Raw genomic sequence first — 18,220 nt, forward strand, 5'->3', positions numbered from 1 at the left:
AAAGGGTCTCTCTGAAGCCCTTAAGGATGTCATGGTGGGGTTTCCCATGCCTGCTGGTCTGAATGAGTCTATGTCCTTGGCCATTCAGATCGATCGACGCTTGCGTGAGCGTAAAGCTGTGCACCATTTGGCGGTACTATCTGAGCATGAGCCTGAGCCTATGCAATGTGATAGGACTTTGACCAGAGCTGAACGGCAAGAACACAGACGTCGGAATGGGCTATGTTTTTACTGTGGTGATTCCACTCATGCTATCTCCGATTGTCCTAAGCGAACTAAGCGATTCGCTAGGTCTGCCACCATTGGTACGGTACAGTCTAAATTTCTATTGTCTGTTACTCTGATTTGCTCTTTGTCATCCTATTCTGTTATGGCATTTGTGGATTCAGGCGCTGCCCTGAATTTGATGTATCCTATTCCATTGAGAGGAATTGATGCTACGCCTTTGGCCAAGAATAAGCCTCACTACTGGACCCAATTGACCATGTGCATGGCTCCTGCACATCAGGAGGATATCTGCTTTCTGGTGTTGCATAATCTGCATGATGTGGTCGTTTTGGGGTTGCCATGGCTACAGGTTCATAATCCAGTATTGGACTGGAAATCTATGTCTGTGTCCAGCTGGGGTTGCCAGGGGGTACATGGTGATGTTCCATTTTTGTCTATTTCGTCTTCCACTCCTTCTGAAGTTCCAGAGTTTTTGTCGGATTATCGGGATGTATTTGATGAGCCCAAAGCCAGTGCCCTACCTCCTCATAGGGATTGCGATTGTGCAATTAATTTGATTCCTGGTAGTAAGTTTCCTAAGGGCCGATTGTTCAATTTATCTGTGCCAGAACACGCCGCTATGCGGAGTTATATAAAGGAATCCTTGGAGAAAGGCCATATTCGCCCGTCGTCATCACCGTTAGGAGCAGGGTTCTTTTTTGTGGCCAAGAAGGATGGTTCTTTGAGACCTTGTATTGATTACCGCCTTCTTAATAAAATTACAGTCAAATTTCAGTATCCTTTGCCGTTGTTGTCTGATTTATTTGCTCGTATTAAAGGGGCTAGTTGGTTCACCAAGATAGATCTTCGAGGGGCGTATAATCTTGTGCGTATTAAACAAGGCGATGAATGGAAAACAGCATTTAATACGCCCGAGGGCCATTTTGAGTACCTGGTTATGCCATTCGGGCTTTCCAATGCTCCATCAGTATTTCAGTCCTTTATGCATGATATCTTCCGAGAGTACCTGGATAAATTCTTGATTGTGTATTTGGATGATATTTTGGTCTTTTTGGATGATTGGGAGTCTCATGTGAAGCAGGTCAGAATGGTGTTCCAGGTCCTTCGTGCGAATTCCTTGTTTGTGAAGGGGTCAAAGTGTCTCTTTGGAGTTCAGAAGGTTTCATTTTTGGGGTTCATTTTTTCCCCTTCTACTATCGAGATGGACCCTGTTAAAGTCCAGGCCATTTACGATTGGACTCAGCCGACATCTGTGAAGAGCCTGCAAAAGTTCCTGGGCTTTGCTAATTTTTATCGGCGCTTCATCGCTAATTTTTCTACTGTTGCTAAACCGTTGACTGATTTGACCAAGAAGGGTGCTGATGTGGTCAATTGGTCTTCTGCAGCTGTAGAGGCTTTTCAGGAGTTGAAGCGTCGTTTTTCTTCTGCCCCTGTGTTGTGCCAGCCAGATATTTCGCTTCCTTTTCAGCTTGAGGTTGATGCTTCTGAGATTGGAGCAGGGGCTGTTTTGTCGCAAAAAAGTTCTGATGGCTCGGTGATGAAGCCATGTGCTTTCTTTTCTAGAAAGTTTTCGCCTGCTGAGCGTAACTATGATGTTGGTAATCGTGAGTTGTTGGCCATGAAGTGGGCATTCGAGGAGTGGCGTCATTGGCTGGAAGGAGCCAAGCATCGCGTGGTGGTCTTGACAGATCACAAGAATTTGACTTATCTTGAGTCTGCCAAACGGTTGAATCCGAGACAGGCTCGATGGTCGTTATTTTTCTCCCGTTTTGATTTTGTGGTTTCGTACCTTCCGGGCTCTAAGAATGTGAAGGCTGATGCCCTGTCAAGGAGTTTTGTGCCTGACTCTCCAGGTGTTCCTGAGCCGGCAGGTATTCTCAAAGAGGGGGTAATTTTGTCTGCCATCTCCCCTGATTTGCGGCGGGTGCTGCAAAAATTTCAGGCTGATAGACCTGACCGTTGCCCAGCGGAGAAACTGTTTGTCCCTGATAGATGGACTAGTAGAGTTATCTCTGAGATTCATTGTTCAGTGTTGGCTGGGCATCCTGGAATCTTTGGTACCAGAGATTTGGTGGCTAGATCCTTCTGGTGGCCGTCTTTGTCACGGGATGTGCGTTCTTTTGTGCAGTCCTGTGGGACTTGTGCTCGGGCTAAGCCCTGCTGTTCTCGTGCCAGTGGGTTGCTTTTGCCCTTGCCGGTCCCGAAGAGGCCCTGGACGCATATTTCTATGGATTTTATTTCGGATCTCCCCGTCTCTCAAAAGATGTCGGTCATTTGGGTGGTTTGTGATCGCTTTTCTAAGATGGTCCATTTGGTACCTTTGTCTAAATTGCCTTCCTCCTCTGATTTGGTGCCATTATTTTTCCAGCATGTGGTTCGTTTACATGGTATCCCGGAGAACATCGTTTCTGACAGAGGTTCCCAGTTTGTTTCGAGGTTTTGGCGATCCTTTTGTGCTAGGATGGGCATTGATTTGTCTTTCTCCTCGGCTTTCCATCCTCAGACAAATGGCCAAACCGAACGAACTAATCAAACTTTGGAAACATATCTGAGATGCTTTGTTTCTGCTGATCAGGATGATTGGGTGTCCTTTTTGCCGTTGGCTGAGTTCGCCCTTAATAATCGGGCCAGCTCGGCTACTTTGGTTTCGCCGTTTTTCTGCAATTCTGGTTTCCATCCTCGTTTCTCTTCAGGGCAGGTTGAGTCTTCGGACTGTCCTGGTGTAGATACTGTGGTGGACAGGTTGCAGCAGATTTGGACTCATGTGGTGGACAATTTGACATTGTCCCAGGAGAAGGCTCAACGTTTCGCTAACCGCCGGGGCTGTGTGGGTCCCCGACTTCGTGTTGGGGATTTGGTTTGGTTGTCGTCTCGTTATGTTCCTATGAAGGTTTCCTCTCCTAAGTTTAAGCCTCGTTTCATTGGTCCGTACAAGATTTCTGAGGTTATCAATCCTGTGTCATTTCGTTTGGCCCTTCCTGCTTCTTTTGCCATCCATAATGTGTTCCATAGGTCGTTGTTGCGGAGATACGTGGCGCCCGTGGTTCCATCCGTTGATCCTCCTGCCCCGGTGTTGGTTGAGGGGGAGTTGGAGTATGTGGTGGAGAAGATTTTAGATTCTCGTGTTTCGAGACGGAAACTCCAGTACCTGGTCAAGTGGAAGGGTTATGGTCAGGAAGATAATTCCTGGGTTTTTGCCTCTGATGTTCATGCTGCCGATCTGGTTCATGCCTTTCATTTGGCTCATCCTGGTCGGCCTGGGGGCTCTGGTGAGGGTTCGGTGACCCCTCCTCAAGGGGGGGGGTACTGTTGTGAATTCTGTTGTCGGGCTCCCTCCTGTGGTCATGAATGGTACTTCGGCTGGTTCTGTCCATGGACTTCCTCTGGTGGGTGTTTCTGAGTTTCCTTCCTCAGGTGACGAGGTTAATTCGTTAGCTGGCTGCTCTATTTAACTCCACTTAGATCTTTGCTCCATGCCACCTGTCAATGTTCCAGTATTGGTCTAGTTCACTCCTGGATCGTTCTTGTGACCTGTCTTCCCAGCAGAAGCTAAGTTCCAGCTTGTATTTCTTTGGTTTGCTATTTTTCTGTTCAGCTCGCTATTTTTATTGTTGTCTTGCTTGCTGGAAGCTCTGGGACGCAGAGGGAGCGCCTCCGCACCGTGAGTCGGTGCGGAGGGTCTTTTCGCGCCCTCTGCGTGGTCTTTTTGTAGGTTTTTGTGCTGACCGCAAAGTAACCTTTCCTATCCTCGGTCTGTTCAGTAAGTCGGGCCTCACTTTGCTAAATCTATTTAATCTCTGTGTTTGTATTTTCATCTTTACTCACAGTCATTATATGTGGGGGGCTGCCTTTTCCTTTGGGGAATTTCTCTGAGGCAAGGTAGGCTTTATTTTCCTATCTTCAGGGCTAGCTAGTTCCTTAGGCTGTGCCGAGTTGCATAGGGAGCGTTAAGCGCAATCCACGGCTATTTCTAGTGTGTTTGATAGGATTAGGGATTGCGGTCAGCAGAGTTCCCACGTCCCAGAGCTCGTCCCTTATTATCAGAAACTATCAGGTCATTCCGTGTGCTCTTAACCACCAGGTCCATTATTGTCCTGACCACCAGGTCATAACAAGGTCCCCTCTGGTCATCGGGCCCCATACGCCAGTCAGGGCAGTAATGCCCTGATGGCAGCCCTGCTCCTTATCTCCTGTTGCAGCAGAGTTTTTTTTGTTAGGAAAAAAGATTAGGGGTTACGCCCTTGCTTGGATTTCTGGGAACTAAATCGGATCACTGTTCAACAGCAGCACCTTCTCCCTTTCATTCCATATCACTTTAATCCAATCGTCAGGACTAAAGGTACCTTCAGATGCATGTAAAGAAGCTGCGGAGACACCATCACGTGTTTCTCGACGCAACAATTGAATAGCCAGGCCTTTCCCCGGGAAGGAACAACCACGGGAAGGGCAGCATCCTATGAAGGAAAGCCACCTATGCCAAGCATGGTATCCATCCACAGACAGCTGTTTCGGGGCTTTTGCCCCTCCTCAGTGTGGAGTAGGAATCTGGCTATTAGGAGCAGTGCCTAGTAAAAGGCTATAAAGGCACAGATGATTGGCCTCGGGGAGACCAAAACATCCAACACCGCGGAGACACCATCACGTTTCTCAACGCAGTCTGGAATCACTGCGTTGAGAAACACGTGATGGTGTCTCCGCGGTGTTGGATGTTTTGGTCTCCCCGAGGCCAATCATCTGTGCCTTTATAAAGGTACCTTCACACATAACGATATCGTTAACGTTATCATTGCAACGTCATGCTTTTTTGTGACGTAGCAACGATGTCGCTAACGATCTCCTTATGTGTGACAGCGACCAACGATCAGGCCCCTGCTGGGAGATCGTTGGTCGTGGGGAATGATCAGGACCTTTTTTTGGTCGCTGATCACCCGCTGTCATTGCTGGATCGGTGTGTGTGACGCCGATCCAGCGATGTGTTCACTTGTAACCAGGGTAAACATCGGGTTACTAAGTGCAGGGCTGCGCTTAGTAACCCGATATTTACCCTGGTTACCATTGTAAAAGTTCAACAAATAAAACACTACATACTTACATTCCGATGTCTGTCACATCCCCCGCCGTCAGCTTTCCTGTACTGTGTCAGCGCCGGCCGTAAAGCAGAGCACAGCGGTGACGTCACCACTCTGCTTTACGGCCGGCGCTTACACAGTGCAGGGAAGCTGACGCCGGGGGACGCGACAGACACCGGAATGTAAGTATGTAGTGTTTGTTTTTTTACTTTTACAATGGTAACCAGGGTAAATATCGGGTTACTAAGCGCGGCCCTGCACTTAGTAACCCGATGTTTACCCTGGTTACCCGGGGACTTCGGCATCGTTGAAGACAGTTTCAACGATGCCGAAGTCTTTCCCCGGATCGTTGGTCGCTGGAGAGAGCTGTCTGTGTGACAGCTCCCCAGCGACCACACAACGACTTACCAACGATCACGGCCAGGTCGTATCGCTGGTCGTGATCGTTGGTAAGTCGTTTAGTGTAACGGTACCTTAAGTGGTTTCGCAAACTGGACCTTAGGGGACCCTATAATCTCCTCCATATTAAGGACGGGGATGAGTTTAAGACTGCTTTTAATACACCAGAGGGACACTACGAAAACCTTGTTATGCCTTTTGGGCTAAGCAATAGCTCCCGCTGTTGTTCAGCACTTTGTTAACAACATTTTCCGTCCTCTGGTAGGTAGATTTGTGATAGTTTGGATGATGTATTGATTTATTCGCCGAACCTCAAGTCACATTAACTACATGTCAGGCATGTTTTACAAATACTCCGGGAAAATAAATTATATGTCAAATTGGAGAAATGTATGTTTTTGTTTCAGGAGATCCCTTTTCTGGGGTATTTATTATCGTCCATCAGTTTTCACACACATTCTGCAAAAGTCCAGGCTGTAGTGGTTCGGGATCATCCTGAAAACTTAAAAGCTTTTCAACGGTTTTTGGGTTTCACTAATTACTACAGTAAGTTCATCAAGGACTTTTCAGTACTGGCCAAACTACTGATGGATATGACCAGGAAAGTGTATGAGGCATTTGCTACTGTAAAGAGATGTTTAGCTTCTGCTCCAATCCTTATACAGCCTGACGTCACACAGCTGTTGATTGTGGAGTTTGATGTATTGGAGGTGGGAGTTGAGGCTGCATTGTTACAGGGTTCATCTCTTAGTAAATGTTGCCCATGTGCATACTTCTCCAATAAATTGTCGTTCATTGAGCAGAACTATGGCATTGCTAATAGGGAACTCTTGGCAATAAAAAAAGTTGGCCTCTGAGGAATAGCATCATTTTTTGGAGGGGGTAGTTTATCCGGTCATTGTACTTAGACAAGCAAGATGGCCATTGTTTTTCACCAGATTCAACTTTCTTGTGACTTATAGGCTGGGGGATAAGAACATTAAGGCGGATGCACAGTTTCGTTGTTTTCTGGTGGGGGGAAGTAATTGCGAGCAGGTTCCCATATTATAGGAAGGAATAGCTATTACTACTATATGTTCTGATCTGAAGAAGGAGGTCTTAGAGGTTCACGGTGACGCCCCTGCTGCCTGTCCTTCAGGTAAATTGTTTGTCTGCGTGAACCTCGGTCTTAGAATTTTGAGTGAACATCACAATTCGGTCCTGGCTGGATATCCTGGTAGTAAAGCCACCTCAGATATTCTTAAGGTACCTTCACACATAACGATTTCATTAACGATATCATTGCTTTTTGTGACGTAGCAACGATATCGTTAACGAAATCGTTAGGCGTGACCGCGACCAACGATCAGGCCCCTGCTGGGAGATCGTTGGTCATTGGGGAATGATCAGGACCTTTATTTGGTCGCTGATCACCCGCTGTCATCGCTGAATTGGCGTGTGTGACGCCGATCCAGCGATATGTTCACTGGTAACCAGGGTAAACATCGGGTTACTAAGCGCAGGGCCGCGCTTAGTAACCCGATGTTTACCCTGGTTACCGTTGTAAAAGTAAAAAAATACAAACAGTACTTATTTACATTCCGGTGTCTGTCCCCCAGCGTCAGCTTCCCTGCACTGTGTCAGCGCCGGCTGACCGTAAAGCAGAGCACAGCTGTTCTTGGTTGCTTAGGTTCCTCAGGTTTAAGAACACTCCTCTTTGCTTCTTTCTTTGCCAGTGATAGCTTTCCACTTCCTGGTTTGGGGTTGAAGGAGAGTACAGAGTCAGGGACAGGTGCTTGGAATAGTTTTCAGGAGATTTCTGCGTGGATTTGACATGTGTGTGTTATCCTCTTCCAATTTGGTTTGTCCCACGTACTCTTTCCTTGTTTCCCACGGTGTTGTTTGGTGAGTGTATTTGTATGATTGTGACTTTCCTATATCCCTGTCTGTTTTCCCCTGTCTGTCTGGTTTGTGGTATTATGTACACTTCTGTCACATTCCTCCCTGGGTGGGGGAGGAAACAGATAGGCATTCATATAGTAGGATAGCAAGGCACGAGACCCCAACACCTCCACTTTCAGGGGTAATCTAGGCTACAGTGCTACTGCTATATTGTGACATTTTGTGTACAAAAGTAGAGGATTTGCTCAAAAATGTACCAAAGTGTTGGAAGGGATGTTGAGCATCTCCTAGGACCTACTATTCTTCTAACACCCTCAGGTCCCACCTGCCTTATGATCTTCGTAGAATGATCCGAGCCGATATGTTTCCAAAGTTCTGATCCCTGATGCTGACAAGAAGTTGGGTCCCGAGTTGGGGATATATAAATATTAGAATATTTATTTTGAAATAGTATAGATGTTATTTATGTTAATTTATGGTTTTCGATTGAATACACGTGTCCTGTATATGTTGACTTTACAACAATAGGAACAATGAATCCATAATCCACCATGAATTCATGAATGAGAATTCAATAAAACAAATAAAAAGATGACTTTAAATTAGTTCATACGAATAGGAAAGACAAGACAGCATATACTGTACAGATCAAACAAGGACAATGTACCACTGATATCAGTTAATACTGTAGAAAGCACCAGACTAGCACATTTACACTAATAACAATCTTCTCACTTTATCATGTGATAATGTGTTGGGTGCCAACATCTGAAGATTGCAAGTACATGTAAAGAATATGCTAAATGCTGATTTATTTATGAAGGTGTCACAGCACGGTAGGTAATAGAGTGCCGTAGAAGTGTCTTACACAAAGAAGGGATTACCCTGCACAAATCTGTTATATCTGCTAATGTGAGGAACCTGGGATGCTCCAGCAGCTGTGGAGCTAGCTGCTAGAACTATAGAGAAAGCTTGTGCACCCACATATATTCAGTCTGACAGATGCAGCTTGCACTGAGCGTTGTCAGATCTCAGCAGCAGGGAGGAGGGACACTGAGGAGCTGTCAATCAGACTGTTGGGTAGAGATTCAGATGTGGGAGGGATACTGAGGAGCTGTCACTCAAGCAGACGGGTGGAGATTCAGCAGCAGGAAGGAGGGACACTTCAAACCGCTCAGGAAGGAGACAGGTTCTGTGTCCCAGAGATGAACGCGCTTTAGTCATACATGTGCATATCAACCCAAGTACAAAAGCAAAAGACCTTGTGAAGATGTTAGTGGAAACTGGTAAGATTGTGTCAATATCCACAGTGAAACTACTACTGTATCAACATGGGCTGAAAGGCTACTCTGCCATGAATAAGCCATTGCTCCAAAAGAAACATAAAAAGCCATATTAATGTTGGCAGATGCACACAGGAACAAAGATCTTACTTTTCAATAAACTAAAATTGAACTTTTTGGGCATAATAATAGTGATGAGCGAGTGTACACGTTGCTCGGGTTTTCCTGAGCACGCTCGGGTGACCTCCGAGTATTTGTAGTGTTCAGAGATTTCGTTTTCATCACGGCAGCTGAATGATTTACAGCTACTAGACAGCTTGATTACATGTGGGGATTCCCTAGCAACCAGGCAACCCCCACATGTACTTAGGCCGGCTAGTAGCTGTAAATCATTCAGCTGCCGTGATGGAAACTAAATCTCCGAACACTAACAAATACTCAGAGGCAGGGTCGGACTGGGGCACCGGGACACCGGACAATCCTCCGGTGGGCCCCGCCCCCAGCTCCTGCCTCCTTCATTTGTGCCTGCTCGGCCCCTGCATCATGCTCATAGTGTAAACCCAGCCGGCACCGCATTGTATAGACGGCACCGCAGCAGCTGGCAGACTGCACAGGTGATGGGAAGTGCAGGAGCAGCTCCTTCACATCACCTGCTGCCGCTGCCATTCCTCTGCCAGGAGAGCGGTGTGTGCAGAGTGCTGACCCTCAATACAGCCAGCAGTCAGAGGAACAGCTGACTGTGAGGGTGAGAGCAGACAGCACACACACAGCTGACCCGCAGTCACCTGTTTCCTGTGCTCCACGGCTCCTCTTCAAAAATTCCCTGGGCAGCAGTGTAAACTCTGATTGGCTGCAATTCAGCCAATCAGCGTTAGTTTTCTTTGTGTGAGCTCACAGCACAGCTCAGGCAAGGAGCTGTGCTGTGATTGGTCAGCAGTCCTACCCAAGCAGCAGTGGAGCAGAGGGAGTCTGATGGCTGCAGTCAGTGTGACTGTAAGCACATAACTATATGATGCCTGCACCCTGAGTAGATCTCCGGCCACAGAGGCCGTTAGGGGAGGGGGCCCCATGCATCCTATAGGTGACACAGGGGAGGGGGCCCACAGTGATATTCTAATTTTCTTGTGGGCCCCCTCCCCTACCTCTATTTTAGGGTATGTGCACACGTATTCTGGGTCCACTGCGGATTTTTCTGCAGCGGATTTGATAAATCCGCAGTGGAAAACCGCTGCGGATTCACTGCGGTTTTTCTGCATTTTCCACTGCAGTTTTACAACTGCGGTTTTCCGTAAGAGCAGTTGTAAAACCGCTGCGGAAAACGCAGAAAGAAGTGACATGCTGCGGAATGTAAACCGCTGCGTTTTTTTCCACAGCATGGGCACAGCGTTTTCTGTTTCCCATAGGTGTACATTGTACTGTAAACGCATGGGAAACTGCTGCTGACCCGCAGCTGCGGAAGCGCTGCGGATCCGCAGCAAAATCTGCATCGTCTTACTGTGGCTTCCCTTTCACTCTCTGAGCAGGCCCACAGGAAAATAGAGGTGAAACAGTGGGGGAGGAGGATATTGGGTGACACAGTGGGGGAGGGGGTCCATAGGAAATTAGAGGTGAAACAGTGGGGGAGGGGGCCCATAGGATACTGGGTGACACAGTGGGGGAGGGGGCCCATAGGATATTGGGTGACACAGTGGTGAAGGGGGTCCTCAGGTGATTAACACCCTTACGACATCAGCCTTACATGTATGGAGCGTGTTAAATGCCAGTGTCAATCTCTGACTGCAGCATATAACACGTGCCAGCATGCGTGCGTATCATTCTCTCACCCATTGGTGCCCATGAGGTGATCGTGGGTCGCCGATGGGTTTTAATGACAGCCAGGGGTCTTCTTCCTGTAGCCGAGCTTTAAAGGAGACCATAATTTCTTCTATATGCAGGGATGCTGTGGCATCACTGTATATAATAGCACATGTGATCGGATGATCGCATCTTCATGTCCTCGAAGGCTATGTGCACACGTTGCGGATTAGGCTTAGGAATATATGGTACGTATTCAGCCTCTCCTGGCAGAAAACGCACCTGCGGATTTGTCGCATTTTTTTGTGCAATTCCGCAGCGGTTTTTGTGCGTTTTTGCTGCGGTTTTCTTCCGGATTTGCTGTGCTTTTTACCCCTGCGGTTTTCTATAATGGAATGGGTACAAAAACGCTGCAGTTTCACAAAAAAGAGCTGACATGCTACTTCTTTTAAACTGCAGCGTTTCCGCAGCGGATTTTCCACACAGCATTTTTTTTCTCATTGATTTACATTGTACTGTAAATCAATTGCGGATCTGCAGCGTTTCTGCACCTCAAAAAATGCTGCAGATCCGCAGAGAATCCGCAACGTGTGCACATAGCCTAAGGGGGCTAACTGTACCAGTGAAAGGTAAAAAGAAAATAAAAAAATTCTTAAAAGTTCAAATCACCCTTTTTATCCCATTGAAAATAAATATATTTTAAAAATAAAAAACAACAAATATTTGGTATTGCTGGGTTTAGAAAAGTCCGATCGATAAAACTATAAAAACAATTAACTTGATCAGAAAACACCGTAAAAAGAAACAAATGCCAAATGTCCTTTTTTCTGTTCACCACAATTCCACAAAAAAAGCTATAACAAATGATGAAAACATAACATCCATCCCAAAATCGTACTAACAAAAACAATGTCTCGCCCCCAACAGAAAGCTTCCGTGTGTAATAAAATACGCAGCAGTCGCCGTCTTCTGCCGCTGTGTCATTGCTTGTGTCTTCATTGCAGTGGAATATGGCCACCGGTAAGTATTTTACTACACACAGTGGACCTACATTACTGTGTGTAGTGTAGTATATAGAGGATCTGTCAGCTCTCCTGTGTGGTGTAGTATATAGAGGATCTGTCCCCTCTCCTGTGTGGTGTAGTATATAGAGGATCTGTCAGCTCTCCTGTGTGGTGTAGTATATAGAGGATCTGTCCCCTCTCCTGTGTGGTGTAGTATATAGAGGATCTGTCAGCTCTCCTGTGTGGTGTAGTATATAGAGGATCTGTCCCCTCTCCTGTGTGGTGTAGTATATAGAGGATCTGTCAGCTCTCCGGTGTGGTGTAGTATATAGAGGATCTGTCAGCTCTCCTGTGTGGTGTAGTATATAGAGGATCTGTCAGCTCTCCTGTGTGGTGTAGTATGTAGAGAATCTGTCAGCTCTCCCGTGTGGTGTAGTATATAGAGGATCTGTCAGCTCTCCTGTGTGGTGTAGTATATAGAGGATCTGTCAGCTCTCCCGTGTGGTGTAGTATATAGAGGATATGTCAGCTCTCCTGTGTGGTGTAGTATATAGAGGATCGGTCAGCTCTCCTCTGTGGTGTAGTATATAGAGGATCTGTCAGCTCTCCCGTGTGGTGTAGTATATAGAGGATCTGTCAGCTCTCCCGTGTGGTGTAGTATATAGAGGATCTGTCAGCTCTCCTGTGTGGTGTAGTATGTAGAGGATCTGTCAGCTCTCCCGTGTGGTGTAGAATATAGAGGATCGGTCAGCTCTCCTCTGTGGTGTAGTATATAGAGGATCTGTCAGCTCTCCTGTGTGGTGTAGTATATAGAGGATCCGTCAGCTCTCTCGTGTGGTGTAGTATATAGAGGATTTGTCAGCTCTCCTGTGTGGTGTAATATATAGAGGATCTGTCAGCTCTCCTGTGTGGTGTAGTATATAGAGGATCTGTCAGTTCTCCTGTGTGGTGTAGTATATAGAGGATCTGTCAGCTCTCCTGTGTGGTGTAGTATATAGAGGATCTGTCAGCTCTCCGGTGTGGTGTAGTATATAGAGGATCTGTCAGCTCTCCTGTGTGGTGTAGTATATAGAGGATCTGTCAGCTCTCCTGTGTGGTGTAGTATGTAGAGAATCTGTCAGCTCTCCCGTGTGGTGTAGTATAGAGAGGATCTGTCAGCTCTCCTGTGTGGTGTAGTATATAGAGGATCTGTCAGCTCTCCTGTGTGGTGTAGTATGTAAAGAATCTGTCAGCTCTCCCGTGTGGTGTAGTATATAGAGGATCTGTCAGCTCTCCTGTGTGGTGTAGTATATAGAGGATCTGTCAGCTCTCCTGTGTGGTGTAGTATATAGAGGATCGATCAGCTCTCCTCTGTGGTGTAGTATATAGAGGATCTGTCAGCTCTCCCGTGTGGTGTAATATATAGAGGATCGGTCAGCTCTCCTCTGTGGTGTAGTATATAGAGGATCTGTCAGCTCTCCTGTGTGGTGTAGTATATAGAGGATCCGTCAGCTCTCCCGTGTGGTGTAGTATATAGAGGATCTGTCAGCTCTCCTGTGTGGTGTAATATATAGAGGATCTGTCAGCTCTCCTGTGTGGTGTAGTATATAGAGGATCTGTCAGTTCTCCTGTGTGGTGTAGTATATAGAGGATCTGTCAGCTCTCCTGTGTGGTGTAGTATATAGAGGATCTGTCAGCTCTCCTGTGTGGTGTAGTATATAGAGGATCGGTCAGCTCTCCTCTGTGGTGTAGTATATAGAGGATCTGTCAGCTCTCCCGTGTGGTGTAGTATATAGAGGATCTGTCAGCTCTCCCGTGTGGTGTAGTATATAGAGGATCTGTCAGCTCTCCTGTGTGGTGTAGTATGTAGAGGATCTGTCAGCTCTCCCGTGTGGTGTAGAATATAGAGGATCGGTCAGCTCTCCTCTGTGGTGTAGTATATAGAGGATCTGTCAGCTCTCCTGTGTGGTGTAGTATATAGAGGATCCGTCAGCTCTCCCGTGTGGTGTAGTATATAGAGGATCTGTCAGCTCTCCTGTGTGGTGTAATATATAGAGGATCTGTCAGCTCTCCTGTGTGGTGTAGTATATAGAGGATCTGTCAGTTCTCCTGTGTGGTGTAGTATATAGAGGATCTGTCAGCTCTCCTGTGTGGTGTAGTATATAGAGGATCTGTCAGCTCTCCTGTGTGGTGTAGTATATAGAGGATCTGTCAGCTCTCCTGTGTGGTGTAGTATATAGAGGATCTGTCAGTTCTCCTGTGTGGTGTAGTATATAGAGGATCTGTCAGCTCTCCTGTGTGGTGTAATATATAGAGGATCTGTCAGCTCTCCTGTGTGGTGTAGTATATAGAGGATCTGTCAGCTCTCCCGTGTGGTGTAGTATATAGAGGATCTGTCAGCTCTCCCGTGTGATGTAGTATATAAAGGATCTGTCAGCTCTCCTGTGTGGTGTAGTATATAGAGGATTTGTTCTGTGTGGTGTAGTATATAGAGGATCTGTTAGCTCTCCCGTGTGGTGTACTATATAGAGGATCTGTCAGCTCTCCTGTGTAGTGTAGTGTAGTATATAGAGGATCCGTCAGCTGTTCTATGTGGTGTAGTATATAGAGGATCTGTCAGCTCTCCAGTGTGATGTAGTATATAGAGGATCTGTCAGCTCTCCTGTGTGGTGTAGTATATAGAGGATATATCAGGTCTCCTGTGTGGTGTAGTATATAGAGGATCTGTCAGCTCTCCCATGTGGTGTAGTATATAGAGGATCTGTCAGCTCTCCTGTGTGGTGTAGCATATAGAGGATCTGTCAGCTCTCCCGTGTGGTGTAGTATACAGAGGATCTGTCAGCTCTCCTGTGTGGTGTAGTATATATATATCTGTCAGCTCTCCTGTGTGGTGTAGTATATAGAGGATCTGTCAGCTCTCCTGTGTGGTGTAGTATATAGAGGATCTGTCAGCTCTCCCGTGTGGTGTAGTATATAGAGGATCTGTCAGCTCTCCAATGTGATGTAGTATATAGAGGATCTGTCAGCTCTCCTGTGTGGTGTAGTATATAGAGGATATATCAGGTCTCCTGTGTGGTGTAGTATATAGAGGATCTGTCAGCTCTCCCATGTGGTGTAGTATATAGAGGATCTGTCAGCTCTCCTGTGTGGTGTAGTATATAGAGGATCTGTCAGCTCTCCCGTGTGGTGTAGTATACAGAGGATCTGTCAGCTCTCCTGTGTGGTGTAGTATATATATATCTGTCAGCTCTCCTGTGTGGTGTAGTATATAGAGGATCTGTCAGCTCTCCTGTGTGGTGTAGTATATAGAGGATCTGTCAGCTCTCCCGTGTGGTGTAGTATATAGAGGATCTGTCAGCTCTCCTGTGGTGTAGTATATAGAGGATCTGTCAGCTCTCCCGTGTGGTGTAGTATATAGAGGATCTGTCAGCTCTCCGGTGTGGTGTAGTATATAGAGGATCTGTCAGCTCTCCCGTGTGGTGTAGTATATAGAGGATATGTCAGCTCTCCTGTGTGGTGTAGTATATAGAGGATCTGTCAGCTCTCCTGTGTGGTGTAGTATATAGAGGATCTGTCAGCTCTCCCGTGTGGTGTAGTATATAGAGGATCTGTCAGCTCTCCTGTGTGGTGTAGTATATAGAGGATCTCTCAGCTCTCCCGTGTGGTGTAGTATATAGAGGATCTGTCCCCTCTCCTGTGTGGTGTAGTATATAGAGGATCTGTCAGCTCTCCTGTGTGGTGTATTATATAGAGGATCTGTCAGCTCTCCCGTGTGGTGTAGTATATAGAGGATCTGTCAGCTCTCCTGTGTGGTGTAGTATATAGAGGATCTGTCAGCTCTCCCGTGTGGTGTAGTATATAGAGGATCTGTCAGCTCTCCGGTGTGGTGTAGTATATAGAGGATCTGTCAGCTCTCCCGTGTGGTGTAGTATATAGAGGATATGTCAGCTCTCCTGTGTGGTGTAGTATATAGAGGATCTGTCAGCTCTCCCGTGTGGTGTAGTATATAGAGGATCTGTCAGCTCTCCTGTGTGGTGTAGTATATAGAGGATCTGTCAGCTCTCCCGTGTGGTGTAGTATATAGAGCATCTGTCAGCTCTCCTGTGTGGTGTAGTATATAGAGGATCTGTCAGCTCTCCCGTGTGATGTAGTATATAAAGGATCTGTCAGCTCTCCTGTGTGGTGTAGTATATAGAGGATTTGTTCTGTGTGGTGTAGTATATAGAGGATCTGTTAGCTCTCCCGTGTGGTGTACTATATAGAGGATCTGTCAGCTCTCCTGTGTAGTGTAGTGTAGTATATAGAAGATCCGACAGCTGTTCTATGTGGTGTAGTATATAGAGGATATGTCAGGTCTCCTGTGTGGTGTAGTATATAGAGGATCTGTCAGCTCTCCCGTGTGGTGTAGTATATAGAGGATCTGTCAGCTCTCCTGTGTGGTGTAGTATATAGAGGATCTGTCAGCTCTCCCGTGTGGTGTAGTATACAGAGGACCTGTCAGCTCTCCTGTGTGGTGTAGTATATAGAGGATCTGTCCCCTCTCCTGTGTGGTGTAGTATATAGAGGATCTGTCAGCTCTCCTGTGTGGTGTATTATATAGAGGATCTGTCAGCTCTCCCGTGTGGTGTAGTATATAGAGGATCTGTCAGCTCTCCTGTGTGGTGTAGTATATAGAGGATCTGTCAGCTCTCCCGTGTGGTGTAGTATATAGAGGATCTGTCAGCTCTCCGGTGTGGTGTAGTATATAGAGGATCTGTCAGCTCTCCCGTGTGGTGTAGTATATAGAGGATATGTCAGCTCTCCTGTGTGGTGTAGTATATAGAGGATCTGTCAGCTCTCCCGTGTGGTGTAGTATATAGAGGATCTCTCAGCTCTCCGGTGTGGTGTAGTATATAGAGGATCTGTCAGCTCTCCCGTGTGGTGTAGTATATAGAGGATATGTCAGCTCTCCTGTGTGGTGTAGTATATAGAGGATCTGTCAGCTCTCCTGTGTGGTGTAGTATATAGAGGATCTGTCAGCTCTCCCGTGTGGTGTAGTATATAGAGGATCTGTCAGCTCTCCGGTGTGGTGTAGTATATAGAGGATCTGTCAGCTCTCCCGTGTGGTGTAGTATATAGAGGATATGTCAGCTCTCCTGTGTGGTGTAGTATATAGAGGATCTGTCAGCTCTCCCGTGTGGTGTAGTATATAGAGGATCTGTCAGCTCTCCTGTGTGGTGTAGTATATAGAGGATCTGTCAGCTCTCCCGTGTGGTGTAGTATATAGAGGATCTGTCAGCTCTCCCGTGTGATGTAGTATATAAAGGATCTGTCAGCTCTCCTGTGTGGTGTAGTATATAGAGGATTTGTTCTGTGTGGTGTAGTATATAGAGGATCTGTTAGCTCTCCCGTGTGGTGTACTATATAGAGGATCTGTCAGCTCTCCTGTGTAGTGTAGTGTAGTATATAGAGGATCCGTCAGCTGTTCTATGTGGTGTAGTATATAGAGGATATGTCAGGTCTCCTGTGTGGTGTAGTATATAGAGGATCTGTCAGCTCTCCCGTGTGGTGTAGTATATAGAGGATCTGTCAGCTCTCCTGTGTGGTGTAGTATATAGAGGATCTGTCAGCTCTCCCGTGTGGTGTAGTATACAGAGGACCTGTCAGCTCTCCTGTGTGGTGTAGTATATAGAGGATCTGTCCCCTCTCCTGTGTGGTGTAGTATATAGAGGATCTGTCAGCTCTCCTGTGTGGTGTAGTATATAGAGGATCTGTCAGCTCTCCCGTGTGGTGTAGTATATAGAGGATCTGTCAGCTCTCCTGTGTGGTGTAGTATATAGAGGATCTGTCAGCTCTCCCGTGTGGTGTAGTATATAGAGGATCTGTCAGCTCTCCGGTGTGGTGTAGTATATAGAGGATCTGTCAGCTCTCCCGTGTGGTGTAGTATATAGAGGATATGTCAGCTCTCCTGTGTGGTGTAGTATATAGAGGATCTGTCAGCTCTCCTGTGTGGTGTAGTATATAGAGGATCTCTCAGCTCTCCGGTGTGGTGTAGTATATAGAGGATCTGTCAGCTCTCCCGTGTGGTGTAGTATATAGAGGATATGTCAGCTCTCCTGTGTGGTGTAGTATATAGAGGATCTGTCAGCTCTCCTGTGTGGTGTAGTATATAGAGGATCTGTCAGCTCTCCCGTGTGGTGTAGTATATAGAGGATCTGTCAGCTCTCCGGTGTGGTGTAGTATATAGAGGATCTGTCAGCTCTCCCGTGTGGTGTAGTATATAGAGGATATGTCAGCTCTCCTGTGTGGTGTAGTATATAGAGGATCTGTCAGCTCGCCTGTGTGGTGTAGTATATAGAGGATCTGTCAGCTCTCCTGTGTGGTGTAGTATATAGAGGATCTGTCAGCTCTCCTGTGTGGTGTAGTATATAGAGGATCTGTCAGCTCTCCGGTGTGGTGTAGTATATAGAGGATCTGTCAGCTCTCCTGTGTGGTGTAGTATATAGAGGATCTGTCAGCTCTCCTGTGTGGTGTAGTATATAGGGGATCTGTCAGCTCTCCTGTGTGGTGTAGTATATAGAGGATCTGTCAGCTCTCCGGTGTG

This window comes from Ranitomeya imitator, chromosome 2 (genome assembly GCF_032444005.1).
Source record: "Ranitomeya imitator isolate aRanImi1 chromosome 2, aRanImi1.pri, whole genome shotgun sequence".
Lineage (NCBI taxonomy): Eukaryota > Metazoa > Chordata > Amphibia > Anura > Dendrobatidae > Ranitomeya > Ranitomeya imitator.